The sequence below is a fragment of the Trachemys scripta genome, chromosome 1 (genome assembly GCF_013100865.1).
Source record: "Trachemys scripta elegans isolate TJP31775 chromosome 1, CAS_Tse_1.0, whole genome shotgun sequence".
Lineage (NCBI taxonomy): Eukaryota > Metazoa > Chordata > Testudines > Emydidae > Trachemys > Trachemys scripta.
Window position 1 is genome coordinate 318306627 of NC_048298.1, and position 14490 is coordinate 318321116.

At 44.0% G+C, this 14490-nt stretch overlaps 1 long non-coding RNA gene across 1 annotated transcript; it reads left to right on the forward strand.

The window, feature by feature from the left end:
• The first annotated feature begins 395 nt into the window (after positions 1-395).
• Positions 396-7695, forward strand: LOC117871809. Its single transcript, XR_004644343.1, has 3 exons — positions 396-519; positions 6281-6365; positions 7470-7695. It is a non-coding gene; the product is annotated as an uncharacterized LOC117871809 (long non-coding RNA).
• Positions 7696-14490: the final 6795 nt, after the last annotated feature.

Genomic DNA, 14490 nt, shown 5'->3' on the forward strand with positions numbered 1-14490 from the left:
TTTAAAAGAGCTGACATCACAGCTAATGCTAATGCTGATCAGCCTAGATGCACTGCAGTCATACCCTTCAGTTAAACCTCAGTGATTTAATCAGCTCACTGTCAAATGCTGGCTGGAACTACTATACCAAAACAATAATGACTGGTGTATGCCAGTTTGCAATAAAATGTAAAATTTCACTGGATTAGAAAATGCCATTCTGTTGTCAATTATCTGCAGCCTCTGCATAGGTACTGAACAAACGGTGTTGTTTTCAGATTGCCTCCTCTGTACTGTTATTGCAAAACTCTTTCTGCTCCAGGGTATTAAGTCATCTCTTTCTTGTTTATGAGACTAGGAAGTGTTGGGTGCAGCTTTCTGGATAAAGCTTCAGCTGAGCTGGACCCTGTGCACCACAGAGTCTGACCGGGGGAAAAAGGAACTTCACAAATAGCCACGAACAAAGCCTAAAACAACAAGAGCTGACGAAGGCAGTTTCGGCTCTGCACAGCCATGGAAACGCAGATGTGTATCAATGAGGTAGGATTTTAGCAGGGATGAACTCATCTTGAATCCTTGTTTGTGTCTTTCTGCTCCTCCACCCAGTGGCTACCCCCACCACGCCAAAAAAAACCTCATCTGAACCTTAGCTCCGGCTCTTTGGTTTTCCTTTCCTGAATGTTCATTACTTCCTTCATTCCTTCCTAACATTTTGAGCCATCTCTATATTTGTACAGGTAATAAGTAACTAATTCTTCTCTTTCAGCAGAGAGCTAAATTCTGTACCTCACAGCATGCCTGATGGCCGTGGGGGGCTGCGAATCTCCACAGGAATGGGGAATCCTTCTATCCCACAGGCTACATGCACTACATGCTAATTGCTAAACTCCCTCTCTGCCCAGGGGAGGGAAAGGACTGCTGGATCCACCAGCTTCTCCATCACTCTGCCTCCAAAACCTCCCTGAGCTCTGCGTATCGTGAGTCACTGCAGTGTGGCACACAGTGACTTCATCTCCTGAACAAGCTCTGTGTATCACCACGCTTCTGACTCTGATTTATCCAGAGCTTCCATACCCTCAGAAGGAGAATACCTGGCTCTAGTAACAATTAGAATATAGGGAAACTGTATATTCTACCCTGCCTTTCCCCTCTGGAGTAGGCTTTAGCATTGAATGCCATTTCATAGCAACTCTCCTGCTGGCCCGGTGGTCTCTGTCATTGCAGAGCCCATCCACTTGGGCTGTGCAAAACTCCGTGATTTTAGTTTACATGACTCTGGACCCCCATTGAGTTCATTTTGAGTTTGGGGTCCATGTACCTCAAAACTGAAAGCAAAACAGACTAAACTAGTGTGTTTTGCCTCGTTTCAAGTTTTGGATGGCATAGCTCAGATTCATGAAACCTCGATAAGCCTATCCCAATGGGTATAGAAAGAAACACCAAAGCAAGTAAACCTCACCTGGTTTCAGGATTTGTCACAAAAACAGGAATCCCAAGGTGACCTTCCTTCCCAGATTTTCCCCAGTGATTTATCAGTGAGCCCCTGGGCTGGCTTTCATCAAAAGTGTAATAAATACGAGGCACTCAGGTCCATGGGCTCTAAACATGCATCTTGAAGATTCAGAGGAACTATAGAACTATAGAGTTAGTGCTATTGAAAGCTAGATGGAGAGAATGTATAAAGGAATTTCCTTTCTCTTCCTCTCAAGGCTCAGGGAGTCTATGGCCTACAATTAGGAGGAAAGGCTCAGTTTTTCAGAAGTACTTAGACACATAACTTCCGTTAATTTTAGTGGCGCCTAAAATGCTTTTGAAGATCTGGGTCAAAATGACTGCGATAGTTAAACTATAAAGTTTAAAATATAAAGAGAGTTAAAATGAAGTAATAAGTGTGCCAAAATTGGGAATCTGCAACAGACCAGGATAGGTCCCTAAAACAAAGAGATATCTAACATTTGGAAACAGTAAATGGTAGAAGTGGAAAGATCTAGAACAGAAGGACAGGAAAATCAATATTTAAAATGTACGAATAGGTTGCATTGCATGGGTTAAACTTCTGTGCATTGCAATTGAAGGGCGCTGGACAGCTAGATATGGCAATGAGGGGCACTTCGGAGAGTTCTGGGTTCTGATCTGGGATCATGGGTCAAATATCTCTTCTGTTTCCTCTCCCACTTCTTATCTACGCGAGTATGAGCTGCTCCATGCAAATTCGCCTACTTCTATTGCAGAAATGTACAGGTTCCCCTGTAGGAGGACATCAGCTTTTAGTCCTTGCGATTATTCCACACACGCTGAAGCAGGAAGAAATCAAAAAGGGTTTATTTTTAAATACAGATGTACAAATGCCAACCTGCTTGTGGCATGAAGTGAATGTGATCTGCTCATGACCCCTGCATTACCTCGACTCAGGATAAACAGCCCTCTCAGCAGAGCCAGACATGTGAGGACCAAGTAGGTCAGAGAAAGGGGAAAACATCTACATGTGCCTACAGATTTATCCATGACAAAGAATTTCATTATTACATTATTTCTCCAACTCCCCCCCACCCTCCTCCGCATAATGTGCAATCACATCTCAGATCCCAGTAATAATCGCTCCGTTACTCTGACAAACAGGGCAAAGAATGCATTCGTTGTGAGCTAAGAAAGCTTTACAAATATTGCTGATTTAGCCAGATCGCCAAGCTTGCAAACATGGGGTAAATTCAACTGAAGGTGGTGAAGAAATATCGCAGAGAAAAAGATTAAGCATTTAAGTGTGCTTTTTGTAGTTGTTTTAGAGTCAGTGTCTCTGTCTGTGCCTAATGGGGTTCACTTGCAGATAAAGCAACTATATACAACATAGAATATCCAAAAGAAGGGCTTAAGTTCAAAGAAAAAATTGCACTGGTTGGTGTCAGCCCAAAATGGGAGCGACTATTGGCCTGTATAAGCACTGCTCTCTATTGTCAGTGGAGTGGCAAAGCTTCCACCACTCTCACTGGAAATCCGCATGTGGTTCAGAAGAACTTAGTTTGTTTTCTGTCGGAGCAAAATGCAAGAAAAATAGAGAACGAAGAACCTGTCCACACTACAACTATGACCTGGGCTCCTGTAGCCAATTGGGGGGACAATCACCTTAACCAGTAACATGAAAGACTGTTCAATTTGCATCTTCGCATCATCCTATCACAATTGTGCTTGTGCTTATACGCCTACCCCACTGTCTATCCATGTTCGTCTCATCAGTGCATTCTGTCCCATACAGATACAAGCCATGTTTAGAGCCAACCTTCCCAGTAACTGGCTCTTGTTATTTATGGACCAGGACCCCACTGTGGTGCTGTAGTGAAATTGTAACTTGTCACTTTACCTCATCAGGGTGTTTTTTTTCCTGGTCTTACTTTCAGGGTAGAGAGCTCTGTGGGAAGTGTGCAAACTGAGCCTAGCAGCAGTCAGTCTGCAGCCAGCCAGCCTAGAGAAAGAAGGGATGAGTTGTGCTTCTCTGTTTTAGGGAGCAGCCTGCTCTTTCTCCCCCACCCTCACTGTTTTGGGTTCTTGTGTGTTATTCTGAATTCTAAGAAATAAAACAGTGTTATGTTACCACCTTGGCAAGAGTATTTTATGTTTTTGTCTAACTTCTCTGTTTGTATGCCATGAAACCTAACAGTTGTGCTAAGCACTGCTAGGCACTGTACAAACACATAACAAGAAGACAGTCCCTAGCCCAAACCTGACAATCTACATAGGCTACAAATTCTGTTAAAAGTTTTCTTGTCAGCAGGAACTTACATTACAAAATGATCTCTGTCTAGTCCACTGTAACAGCTTCCTGTACTATTATCATTTCATTGGTGGCTAAATACTGTGTTTTGGGGCACTTTATAACTCTGTAGATAGATCACAGAGCAGTGTGTGCTTATCCTTGTAATGATAGGTATCTAGGCTCAAACCGCAAACCAATTTGGAGACACATTCCATAACATGAAGCACTTATTGCGGATGGTGAAAGAAGTGTAAATGCAATAGAAAACAGTTGATTTCCAAACTCTACAGATAAAGTTCATCCTTATTTTTTTTTTTTTAAAAGACAGAATTTTACAGTGATGGTCCAAACCTATAGAACTTATCACAGTGACGGGACTAGCTGGATGATCAGGGCATTTTCTGTTTTTTGACAGAAAATTAGGTTTTCAACTAAATGAAACTTTTTGTGAAAAGTATCTGTTTTCAGCGGAAAATTTCAGTTTGTCACTGAAAAACAGAATGCCTGAAAACCAAAATATTTTGCCCGTAAACCAAACCATTTCAATTCTGAAATCTTGCGGTGGAAAATCTGAGAGCTGTAGTGTGGTAGCCTTTTAGTCTCATTCTCCTTTATGGGCCAGGCTTCCCAGCTCAGCTTCATCTTCCACAAAGTACTGTAGCCATGCAACTGCCATGATGCACCACCTCCCCTTACTAACAGGAAAGACTGTGATGCATCATGGGAGATGTAGTCCAACTAGGGAGTCTGGCTTATCATAGCAAATGAGAGCTTAAGGCATTCAAACTACAACTTCTATGAGGCACCACAGAGCCATTTCAGAATCAAAATATTTGGGGGGGTTGGTTTTTTGCCCACAACTTGAAATTTTACACAGAACCCTGCCCCCCATTTTTGGAATATCTTTACTCATGATCTTTAGATCATTTGGTGAAAACCAGTCTAACTGGTAATGATCCCAATTTGTTACCATTTGGTGGCAGTTCATGACGTAGGTGAAATAAGCTCATGGTCTTAGTTCATGTCTCAGTAAACAAGGCACACAGGAATTGCCTGACTGGATTAGTCTCACGGTCCACATAGTCCAGTCTCCTATCTCCAGCTGAGGCCAGTTTCAGAGGTCCCACAGGAAGGTGTAAAAATCCCTTTATTGAACAACAAAACCATGTAATGTACAGTCATAAAACTGAAAATCAAGCCACTTCTATTTCGGTGCCATGTGGATTCAGGAGATTTGAAAATTTTGGCCAGCATCTCCAGGGCTTTGCTGAAGGATTTCACATTTCATGGGCACTAAAAATACATTTTAAAAGTTACTAAAGTATTTTGGGCCAGTACTCATAAGTATTACCATATGTTTACATTATACTTATAACCAGGATCCACTGTCCCAATTGTGTGTGGGTACACAAAATGCTGCGAGCACACACACGCACACACAATTTGAGGCGGTCCCTGCCCTGAAGTGCTTACACTCTATAGACACGCCAGACTAATGGTGGGCGATAGGAAGTGACTTGCTCACGGTTATACAGGCAGTCAGTAGCACAGCTAGGAATTTAACCCAGATCTCCAGAATCACTGCCCAGTGTCTTACCCATACACTTCCCTTTCTCAGTGGTATTTTTTTATTTCAAAAAGATCAACACTATAAACCACTGCAGTACCAATAGTTGCACCCTTTGAAAAATCTCTAAATTCTCTTCTGAATTAAGAGCAAGAGAAAACTCACATTATCTGGATTGATAAAACTTGACAACATTCATCCCAGTGTAACATAGTCACTTGTTTGTGGGACTTTAAAATGCTTGTGAAATTTTTAATTGGAAATGGATACCCTTGTGACTCCCTCAGCTCTTGTTTTCATGTGCATGCCCACCAACAAGGAGGTCATGCCCAGAATGAGGTGGGAATGATACTGTTTTCTCATTGTGGTCATCACTGTGTCTTTTGCCATCAGTTTGAAGGGTAAGGGTTGGCTTGGTGGGACAGCTGTCAGCTTTCACATCCGCTATCCCTCCCCAGTCTAACAGCCCAATAGCTTTACATCCAATCCACCACTGGATGAATGGAAAGAAGAAAAGCAAATCTGTAGAACACGTGCAGGCTCCATCCTGAATAACTTCAAAGGAGAAACACTACATCCTTCTCCCTTTACATGGGAGGGAGGGAACCAAGCTACCAGTCCACACAGTCCACACAGAGTCCTGCCATGGAAGTTAATTATAGCCATTTTGCACAGCTCTGGGCCTTGGCAACTGTACTTAACCTTCCTCCCCCTTCTCCTTGCTCACTTGGACCACCTTTGTGTGTGTAACAAACAGGTCTGCACATGGCAAAGGAAAGCAGTGATAGTCAAGTCAGGCTGATCCTGAGTAGCTGGGGCCCAGTCCTCTGCTTCTGCAGCCATTCACCCATCCAGCCTGAGACAGCTGAATGCATTTTTTACTGAAATGGGAACCAGCTAGGCTGGTCACCAGAGAATTAGGACATTCTGAGCCCTAGGTTGTACTTACCATCTTTCTGCTTTGGCCTTGTCTCTTTTCTTCACAGCCCAGATGGCCATGGCAGATTGTCGGCTCAGAGTCCCAACACAACAAGAGGGTGCCATGTGGCTGCTGCCTCTGCTCTGGTACAGGTGACTGATTCTCTTCTGCCCCATCAACTCCTCCTTCCCCCAGCTAGGAGCGTCTCACTTCAGAGAGGCACAGGGGACTCAACACCAGGTTGCCTCCCAAGGCAGTATGAGATCCTCCTTTCCCTCCATGGGGCTTAACACTACAGCTTTGACAGTCTCAAAGGATGAGGGGGGCAGGGAAGCTGTGGAGGAGAGAGGAAGGAGTCCCCTAAATGGGGTGAGAGAGAAGTCTCTGGGTGGGACCTGACCAGAGGCATTCAGGAAGGTAGTAGCACATGAGGGGGAGGGGAAGGAGAGATAGCAGGAATAGCCATGGGGAGAGAGACTGAGGAAGGAGAGATTCCAGAGGTAGGGACTGAAATGGGGCAGAACTGGGAGAATTGAGGCACAGAGAGATTCAAGGCTCAGACATGAGCCCTCTTACATGGCTGTGCAGGGCAGCAACCCTCTTCACTGCCCTGCATGGCTTACCCACCTCACCGGAGCCTACATGGGGGTAGAGAGGAAAGTAGTGCTACCAACCTGCTACTCCCGCTCCAGTGCAGGTGGATGGGGTGTGGGTGAGCAGGGGTATGTAGTGGGCCTGGCTTTAGCTGTGTCCTCTCTCCCTACAACTTCCTCCAGCCAGTTCAGGAGTAGGGGGATAGTAAAAAGACAGCACCTTGAACAAGGGAAGAGTATCAGATTGTCACCTTTGGTTCACCCAGGATAGTGCATTCCCTGCTCCGGGAGCACTGCAGGTATGTGCCGCTCCTCGCTCAGGCTGGACCGTTAGTGATAATCCAGCGCTGTATGGCTTACTCAGGCAAACGTTGGCAATCGGTGACAGAGCCAGGGACTGCCCCCTCTCTTTCCTGAGTCCCTTAATCACAAGACCCTCCTTCCTAAAAACACCACGTTCATTTAAAAAGAAAAAAATGGAAGAAGAAAAAATTAGAGCTTTTCCCTCCAATGGTCTGATTTTTTTTTTTGTAAAGCCTTTCATGTCTGCTTCCATTTATGAAGCTAGCAAGGACTTCTTTACAGCTCTCAAACTGCAGCGTCTGGGCCATTATTTTTAAAATGCAGAAGCATGTTGTATCGCTTTATTATTTTCTACCACAGCTAGAAAAGTCCTCTGCAAATCCTATTCTGCAGTGGCATAACAAGTCAAAAATGATATTAATGGCAGAAGCAATACAACTCGACACAAGGTCAGTGTAATGGTTGTGTGTGTTTATTCAAACTTGATTTATGATTTTGCTGCTGTATCTAGCAGTCTTTCTGTCTTTCCCATTGAGATAAAGGACAATTGCCCAAGTGTACCATCACTATGCTTTATTATACTGCTTTGCTCACTAATTTTATTAGGGTTTTCTAGTTCATGTACCTGAATATCATTGAAGAAATCATTTGGGTGACAAAAAAATGGTCCAGTGTTTGTAACTACAGTCTATTTGATACTTGCTGTGGAACTCTAAGGAGAAGATAGTTCAATGGAAAATCAATGGAGCCGTCCCACAACAGAAATGGAGATCGCAGGTCAGCGAGCTCTTAAAAATGACATTTCTACCCAAGAAGGGAGTACATGTTTGAAGGAGAGAAAAGCTGCCCTAGAAGGAAGAGTTGGAGTGATATACACTGGGACAGAGTCCCCAACACAGCTTGTAAGAGATGAAGCATCCTTCTACCATACAAGTGTGACTGCACTGATTAGGCCATAAGCAGGCATTATTGATCATATTATCATTTTCCATTGCTTTCACAAAGTCTGAAATGGGGTGGGATAGTTTCATAATATTTTGTATGAATGGGGTATGTGCCTCAGTTTCCCCATGTGGTGCATTAGGACAGACCCAGAGATCCCCCATGTCATGGACAATCTAAGAAGACAATGACCATCCCAATTGCCTGGACATTTGGCACCTAGCACCTAATGACCATGGATGCTCCACCCTCTGCAAGAATCCAGCTGGTCTGACCAGCTGGAGAACAAAGGGCTGAGGAGGAGGGCCAGGTGACAATGTTTGCCCAGGAACAAGGACAAAGCACTGAGGAGGGGCCAGGTGGGATTGTTAAGTGTGGGCTCCTGGACGGGGACTAAAGAGGGGTCAGCGGGCTGGGCTGACCAATATGGACTGTGCTGTGACTCTCTGTTCTCCATGTTAACCAAGGACTTTCTGCGTTGTGTTCCAGACATACAATAAACCCTTCCGCTTTCTAACGCTCATCACTGGCTGAGAGTCACTCCAGTTTAAGGACGTTGGGGGCGCATTGCTCCCTTTGGGTGTACATGCCTCTCTCTCAGGTGTCCAGCTCAGATGGATGTGCTGGAGAAAGCTCACGATGTGAAGCAGGGGCACTGAAGGCTCCGAGGTTCGGTATACAGAGGTGATGAAGACAAGTGGCTGACCTCCTAGTGAAAGAGTGTTACCCGAAGGGGGCTGGCACACTGAAGGTGTCCTCCCAGGGCCTGTCCCAGAGTTGTTCAAGAGCACTGGACCTGTGGATCTGTGACACAAAGCCATAGTGTTGTTTCAGTGGGGAGGACACTCCTTGTGTGTGTGATATGTGCTTAGCAGGGGGCACGTGCGATCACTGACTGAAATTGTCAGGCGAGTAACAGATATTGTGATACTTTCTAAACCTCTCACGTGCTCCCAGGTGCTGTCCCAATGGCAGAGGTCCTCAAACTATGGGGCATGCCCCCCTCAGGGCACAGAGGAACATTCGCAGTTGTGTGGCTGAGGCCTGGGCCAGCCCCTATGGGGAGGTGAGGGGGGAAGCGCCACCCTGCTCCGCTCCTCGCCCTGGCCCCAACTGCTGGCCCCGGCTGCCAGCCCTGCACCCGGGCTCTGCTGCTGGCCCTGTGCCCAGGGTTCTGGGGGGAAATTCCTTCCCAGCCCCCAGTGTGGCAATCGGTTAGACCCTGAGCATGTGAGCGAGACCCAGCAGCCAGACACCTGGGAACGAATTCTCTGTAGTAACTCAGAGCCTTCCCCATCTAATGTCCCATCTCTGGTTGTTAGAGATATTTGCTAATATGCCATTGTAGGCAACAGGGCCTGCTCCAGCTTTTCTGCTGCCCTAAGCAGCCAAATAAAAAAAAAAAAAAAAAAGAAAACAGGAGTGGCGCCGTCGGGGGGAGCTGAATCGCACCACTTCTTCGGCGGCAGTTTGGCAGCGGGTCCTCCCTCTCTTCCTCTTTGACAGCAGCTCAAAGAGGAAGAGAGGGAATGAGGGACCTGCCACCGAATTGCCGCCGAAGACCTGGACGTGCCACCCCCATACCGGACGGAGTGCCGCCCCTTTGAATTGGCTGCCCCAAGCACCTGCTTCCTACACTGGTGCCTGGAGCCCGGCCCTGATAGGCAATCTCATCACACCATTCCCTGCATAAACTTCTCAAGCTCAGTCTTGAAATACGTTAGGCTACATGCTGCTAAAAGCCAAAGGGGCCTGTGCTTTTGGAGCTGACTTCTCTCCAGATTGCTGACCTGAATTTCCAAGTGGAATAGTGTTCAGCACAGCCAAACTGTAATGCCGAGGCACCAATGGAAAGCTGACAGGTGCGAAGGAGAATGTGATTCGAACACAGACATCCCTTAGGGGAGGATCTATTAATGGAGATTCACTATGTCCTAGTAAGGAGGAGAGGATGGAAGATGATAAAATACAGGTAGGTATTCACCCAAGAGTCTGAAGGAACTCAAATGTGAAATTGCAAATTGCAGGACTACTAGCAGTGATCTGTAACCTATCATTTAAATCAGCTTCTGTACCAAATGACTGGAGGATAGCTAATGTGATGCCAATTTTTAAAAAGGGCTCCAGAGGTGACCCTGGCAACTACAGGCCAGTAAGCCTCACTTCAGTACCGGGCAAATTGCTTGAAACTATCGTAAAGAACAAAATTGTCAGACACATAGATGAACATAATTTGTTGGGAAATAGTCAACATGATTTTTGTAAAGGGAAATCATGCCTCACTAATCTACTAGAATTCTTTGAGGGGGTCAACAAGCATGCGGACAAAGGAGATCCAGTGGATATAGCGTATTTAGATTTCAGAAAGCCTTTGACAAGATCCCTCACCAAAGGCTCTTAAGCAAAATAAGCAGTCATGGGATAAGAGGGAAGGTTCTCTCATAGATTGGTAACTGGTTAAAAGAAAGGAAACAAAGGGTAGGAATAAGTGGTCAGTTTTCAGAATGGAGAGAGGTAAATAGTGGTGTCTCCTGGCGATCTGTCTTGGGCCCAGTCCTGTTTAACATATTCATAATCGATCTGGAACAAGGGGTAAACAGTGAGGTGGCAACATTTGCAGATGATTCAAAACTACTTAAGATAGTTAAGTCCCAGGCAGACTGCGATGAGCTACAAAAGGATCTCATAAAACTGGGTGACTGGGCAACAAAATGGCAGATGAAATTTAATGTTAATAAATTCAAAGTAATGCACATTGGAAAACATAATCCTAACTATACATATACAATGATGGGGTCTAAATTAGCTGTTACCACTCAAGAAAGATCTTGGAATCATTGTGGCTTCTTCTCTGAAATCATCCACTCAATGTGCAGCGGCAGTCAAAAAAGCGGACAGAATGTTGGGAATCATCAAGAAAGGGGTAGATAATAAGACAGAAAATATCATATTACCACTATATAAATCCATGGTATGCCCACACCTTGAATACTGCTTGCAGATGTGGTTGCCCCATCTCAAAAAAGATATATTGGAATTGGAAAAGGTTCAGAAAAGGGTAACAAAAATGATTAGGGGTATAGAACGGCTTCCGTATGAGGAGACATTAATAAGACTGGGACTTTTCAGCTTGGAAAAGAGGTGACTAAGGGGGGATATGATAGAGGTCTATAAAATCACGAGTGGTATAGAGAAAGTAAATAAGGAAGTGTTACTTATTCCTCATAATACAAGAACAAGGAGCCACCAAATGAAATTAATAGGTAGCAGGTTTAAAACAAACACAAGAAAGTATTTTTTCATGCAGAGCACTGTCAATCGCTGGTACTCCTTGCCAGAAGGTGTTGTGAAGGCCAATACTATAACAGGGTTCAAAAGGGAGCTAGATGGATTCATGGAAGATAGGTCCATCAGTGGCTATTAGCCAGGGTGGGCAGGAATGGTGTCTTTAGCCTCTGTTTACCAGAATTTGGGATTGGGTGACAGGGCATGGATCACTTGATGATAACCTATCTGTTCATTCCCTCTGGGGCACCTACCAGTGGCCACTGTCAGAGAACAGGATACTGAGCTTGATGGACCTTTGGTCAGCCCCAGTATGGCCATTCTTATGTTCTTAGCATCTGATGAGAAACACTTAAATGAAAAAAGCCCCATTCAGTTACATCATGTAATGGCAAGTCTAAATAATAAAATGGGTGAACTTGAGTGTGTCGTATTAAATGAGGATATTGATATAACAGGCATCACAGAAACTTGGTTGAATGAGGATAACCAATGGGACACAGTAATACCAGGGTACAAAATAAATTGGAAGGACAGAACAGGTTGTGCTGTTGGGGGAGTGGCACTATATGTGAAAGAAAGCGTAGAATCAAATGAAGCAAAAATCTTAAATGAACCAAACTGTACCATAGAATCTCTATGGATAATAATTCCATGCTCTAATAAAAAGAATATAGCAGTAGGGATATATTGCAGACCACCTGAGGAGGATGGTAATAGTGACTGTGAAATGCTCAGGAAGATTAGAGAAGCTACAAAAATAAAAAACTCAATAATAATGGGGGATTTCAACTATCCCCATATTGACTGGGTACATGTCACCTCAGGACAGGATGCAGCAATAAAGTTTCTTGACACCTTAAATGACTGCTTCTTGGAGCAGCTAGTCCTAGAACCCACAAGGGGGTAGGCAATTTTTGATTTAGTCCTAAGTGGAACACAGGATCTGGTCCAAGAGGTGAATATAGCTTGATCGCTTAGTAAAAGTGACCATAATATAATTAAATTTAACATCCCTGTGGCAGAGAAAACACCACAGCAGCCCAACACTGTAGCATTTAATTGCAGAAAGGGGGACTACAAAAAAATGAGGAAGTTAGTTAAACAGAAATTAAAAGGTACAGTGACTAGAGTGAAAGCCCTACAAGCTGCATGGAAACTTTTTAAAGACACCATAATAGAGCCTCAACTAAAATGTATACCCCATTATCCTCATTCCACCAAAATAAAAAATATAGTAAGATAACCAAAAAAGTGACACTGTGGCTAAACAACAAAGTAAAAGAAGCAGTGAGAGGCAAAAAGACATCCTTTAAAAAGTGGAAGTTAAATCCTAGTGAGGAAAATAGAAAGGAGCATAAACTCTGGCAAGTCAAGAGTAAAAATATAATTAGGAAGGCCCCAAAAGAACAGCTAGCCAAAAACTCAAAAAGTAATAGCAAAAAATGTTTTAAATACATCAGAAGCAGGAAGACTGCTAAACAATCAGTGGGGCCACTAGACAATCAAGATGCTAAAGGAGCATTCAAAGACGATAAGGGCATTGTAGAGAAACTAAATGAATTCTTTGCATCTTTCTTCATGGCTGAGGATGTGAGGGAGATTCCCAAACCTGAGCTTTTTTTTTTAGGTGACAAATCTGAGGGACAGGGAGGAGATAGCTCAGTGGTTTGCACATTGGCCTGCTAAACCCAGGGTTGTGAGTTCAATCCTTAAGGGGGCCACTTAGGGATCTAGGGCAAAATCAGTAGTTGGTCCTGCTAGTGAAGGCAGGGGGCTCAACTCAACTCAATGACCTTTTAAGGTCCCTTCCAGTTCTAGGAGATAGGATATCTCCATTAATTAAAAAAAAAATTAAACTCTCCCACACTGAGGTATCATTAGAGGAGGTTTTGGAATAAACTGACCAGTAATAAGTTACCAGGACCAGATGGTATTCACCCAAGAGTTCTGAAGGAACTGAAATGTGAAATTGCAGCACTACTGTAGTCTATAACCTATCATTTAAATCAGCTTCTGTATCAAATGACTGGAGGATAGCTAATGTGACACCAATTTTTAAAAAGGGCTCCAGAGGTGATCCCAGCAATTACAGGCTGGTAAGCCTGACTTCAGTACCAGGCAAACTGGTTGAAACTGTAGTAAAGAACACAAATGTCAGACACCTAGATGAACATAATTCGTTGGGGAAGAGTCAACATGGTTTTTGTAAAGGGAAATCATGCCTCACCAATCTACTAGAATTCTTTTAGGAGTCAACAAGCATGTGGACAAGGAGGAACCAGTGAATATAGTATACTTAGATTTTCAGAAAGCCTTTGATAAGGTCCCTCACCAAAAGCTCTTAAGATAGTAAACTGTTATGAGATAAGAAGGAAGGTCCTCTCGTTGATTGGTAACTCGTTAAAAGATAGTAAACAAAGGGTAGGAATAACTGACCATAGTTTTCAGAATGGAGAGAGGTAAATGCAGTGTCCCCCAGGGGTCTGTATTAGGATCAGTCCTATTCAACTTATTCATAAATGATCTGGAAAAAAGGGTAAACAGATAGGTGGCAACATTTGCAGATGATACAAAACTACTCAAGATAGTTAAGTCCTAGGCAGACTGTGAAGAGCTACAGAAGGATTTCTCAAAACTGGGTGACTGGGCAACAAAATGGCAGATGAAATTCAGTGTTCATAAGTGCAAAGTAATGCACACTGGAAAACATAATCTCAATTAGACATATAAAATGATGGGGTCTAAATTAGCTGTTACCATTCAAGAAAGAGATTTTGGAGTCATTTCTCTGGGTGATTCATGAGTGGCTCTGGCAGCATTCATGCAATCTAGCTGGGTGTGTGGGGCTCCACATGCTGTTGTGCTGAGTGATAACAAGCCTGGTACATATCAATTTCTTTGTTAAATTGACAAACTCATATAAACTTGCAGCATCCAGTGGGCATAACTGGAGAGGTTCCTAGGGTTGTGTCTGGGACTGGAGATATTGGCTACTATAATTTGGTTGCACAATCCACGGAGCAGTTTACATGCCAGAGGCCATGCACGAACAGCCCAGGAGTGGGGGTTCTCGCAGCAGAGCAGGGTAAGGCTGGCTCCAAGAGTCCAGGATTGGAGTGACCTGGCAGATCACCGGTCCGGATAACACCAG